The sequence below is a fragment of the Lycium ferocissimum genome, chromosome 11, assembly GCF_029784015.1.
Source record: "Lycium ferocissimum isolate CSIRO_LF1 chromosome 11, AGI_CSIRO_Lferr_CH_V1, whole genome shotgun sequence".
NCBI lineage: Eukaryota > Viridiplantae > Streptophyta > Magnoliopsida > Solanales > Solanaceae > Lycium > Lycium ferocissimum.
The window spans coordinates 3,008,313-3,012,009 of record NC_081352.1 but is presented as its reverse complement, the minus strand read 5'-3'; positions in this window follow the sequence as shown (position 1 = coordinate 3,012,009).

Genomic DNA, 3,697 nt, shown 5'->3' with positions numbered 1-3,697 from the left:
GGCCGCACCGGGTGCCCATCTCGGCCCTCCGGTTGGGTCGTGACACTCTACTAAAGTATAGATATATAAGAACGGGACAGGACCCCGTCATATCCAAAATATATACACAAAATAATATGACCATAAGTAGCACCTCCGGAGTAGTAGAGTGCTCCTATGAATTCGCTGATAAGCTCCTACGGGTTTGCACCGTCTCCCTGTCTACTTGTGGGTACGAACACAGCGTCCAAAAAGAAAGGACGTCAGTACGAAAAATATACTGAGTATGTAAGGCATGAATAACACTAGCATAATAAAGAAATAATGAAAACATGAGGCGAAGATATAACCTGTACGTCAATTGCCTCATAAAGCGAATAATATGCCTGCTTAACATTTAAAAGAAAACACATGTTATGCATATCAAATATATCATCATCGTTAACCCGCGTCCGAGTAACTATCGCAAGCCGCCCACAAGTGGTGTCATGTTCGGCCCTCTAGGCACGGTGTAATCATAAGCAGCCCGCGTTAACGGTGTCATGTCCGGCCAGCTAGGCACGGTGTAATCATAAGCAGCCCGCCTTAGCGGTGTCATGTCCGGCCAGCTAGGCACGGTGTAATCTCATCATTTTATACTTATCATAAAGCATTCCTTAGAAATCAATTAAATACTACAACTCTATCGAGGTGACGTAAGGTCGAGAACCCCCGATTCCATTATGCAGTAGTCATAATCATAATGTCTCACCTTGGAGGAACTAGCGTTATAAGGTGAGTCTAGCAACAATGAATAATATCAAGGAATCATATAAGGTTCATTAGCTTCATAAGAATATTATATCATAGGCTTTGGAATCTCTAGACTTAGACTCATCATCATTATTGTCATATTCACAACACATCTCTTATCTTTATTGCATGAAAAGCCCTTAATAATCATAGACTCGTAGTTTCCGGAATATGAGAAAATCATGGAAAGTTAAAGGAAGTCATATGATAGGAGTCATGCCTTAGAAAAAGAAGGGACTAGCCTCACATACCTTTATGTCTCCTTAGCCCTAAACGCTTTTCTTCCAAGCTTGTGATTCTACATTCAAGAGAGTTCACACTATGATTAGATAATCGAAAACATACTTGAGCTTAAACTAGAGCGACTAAGAGTCAACGAAAATTAGGCAGCATTTCCTTTGTTTCTACAACTTCCTCTATATAATAACCAACTCCCAAACATTATTAACAACACCCAAGACATCATAATAAACAACTTCATCAAGCTGGAAACTAGTCAATTCTCACAATTCCATTTCAAGGTCATCCATAACAATGATTTACACACTAAGTCATATTCATTCACATATAATGCTTCTTCAACACTCTTAACGTCATTCACAACAAGTTTATACTCATAACATGTCAAGAACTATAATTCAAGTCAAGTTACTATTCAAGAACACCATTTTTTCACATTTGAGCTTCCATATTCTACTTTCTTCCATTATCCATGTCTTTCAACCCTTCAATATTCTTAATAACAAGAAATGATCATAAAACTCACCTTTGATTATGTAGAAATGGGCTTTGGATGAAAATGCTTCACTCGGAGAAAATCATAACTTCAACTCCAAAGGGATTTCTAGCTCCATTAGCCCTAGCTAGCATTATTGCACTTGATTCTACTAGTTTTGGCATTTGATCTTTGATTTCCCTTGAATTTATGTTAGTGAAATGTGTGGAACCTTCTAGAGGTCTTGAGCGAAGTGGAGAAATTGGAAAAATGAAAAATTAGAAGTGGGAATATATATTTATACTTGGAAAATACTCAGCCCGACGGGAGTTATACGGACCCTTATACGGTCCGTATAAGTGATCGTATTTCACCATCAGAGAAATATCCTTTTCGGTAAGGTTATACGGACCGCATAAGTGGTCGTATAACTCCATTTTTCTGAAGTTAATCTTGTCATATCGTTTGATCTCCAATCCTTATGGAACCTTCTTAGCACTTATTTAACACTTCATTAACAATCTAAGGAGCTTTATAACTTTTTCTCAAGACATTATTAAATCAACATTAGCTCGGTACTTTGCAACCCTTTTCAAAACACGACTCATACTTTACATTCTTCAACGAACTTTCTTGTCTTGCCTTGAATGTCTTTGGAATCTTAATTAGAATCGTTAAGTACCCCTCCTTACTTGTAGGGAAATCATATACATCTTACCCTACATTAGTCTATTTACCACATGACGACATGAAATTTTTCCGAGGTGTAACACCCTTTCCCTCTTTAAAAACATTCGTCCTCGAATGTTAAGTTCTCGGGAATTCTACAAAATTTCGCTAGAGTTTCCCTTGTAATATGGCGCTACCATCCTATCACATCAGCCCAAAATAACACTACCACTCAGGGATACGATATCATAACACACAATATGGCCACACACGACCGCAAACATTAAAAGTAAAGCATTACATTGCATACCTGGGGGCAATGTCATCTCATCTTGAACCTCTCCTGGGAGTGGAGATAAATGCGTATACTTGGACTTCGTACCCTCTTTCGCTTCCCAATGCATCTCTTCTACTTTTGCGTTCTTTCCTAATATCTTCATCAAGCTTACATCAGTCCTTCCCTCACTACTTCAAAACCATTTGAGAGAGCAGCAAGAATTTCTTATAAAATCCTTCAATAATCTTCCCTAAATCTTTTCGAAAAGAAATTTTCGCACTCTAATGATTTAACACCCTCTCATTCTTGCAAGCTTTATGCGGCCACCGATATATCAATTCTAAGCCATCTTACAGGTCTTTTTATCTTTCTTAAAGGATTAACGTACGTGTCCTTAACATACCTTGGGAAGTTAGAAAACGAGCTCTATTCGCTTATTTATTCCAAAATGGAGGTTTACTAGAATGGCCCATTTTCCCCAAATCTCTCGAAAAGTATCAATCTTCAGACATTGGTAGAGAACCAAGCATTGACAAATTTTTCATAGATAGTTTATGATTTTTTTTTTCAATTACCACGCCTATTTCAGCTCTAGATTCATCCTCACTCTTGGCTAGTACCACAGAATTATCTTACACAAGTTTACTGCTCATTTCCTCTTTTATCCACACTGTTCGCTTCCAGTTTCTCACCTAAATTTATCTTACTACATTTACTTCGCCATGCGGCCTTAATTTCTTCGTGTTTGAGTACTCTAAGCTTGAAATTCTCGTATCACCCATACATTCCCTCTTCTACACGATCATACATATTTGCTCCTTTTCATTGTATGTCGTCGTTAGGTATTCACATGCTTCCAATTAGTTCATTTCCATTTCAATCCACTCCTATTGTTAGCCCCGCATCTTTTCGTTAGCAAAGGCATTACTAAATTCTGAGTCAAGCACTCTACCTTTAAGGCTTTCCCCTATACAATGCTTCCTAAATTGTTATGCGACATTGGAACTTCGCATCCATGTAACTTGCTTGCGGTGGCTATTTCACTTGACTTCCCGTCTCAGTCCATCATTCACTTCCCCCCCTTAATCCAAATCTTACTCTCATCGCCTGTATCTCCTCACTATAAAATCATTCGCATGAGCCCTTATTATATGAAAATACCATTTTATTCTTGTCTACCTTACACTTGGGCCGAAGCTACAATGCTCATGTGATGCATCTTCTTGGGATTAATACTGCTCTTTCGTCATATGCTCATCCTTTAA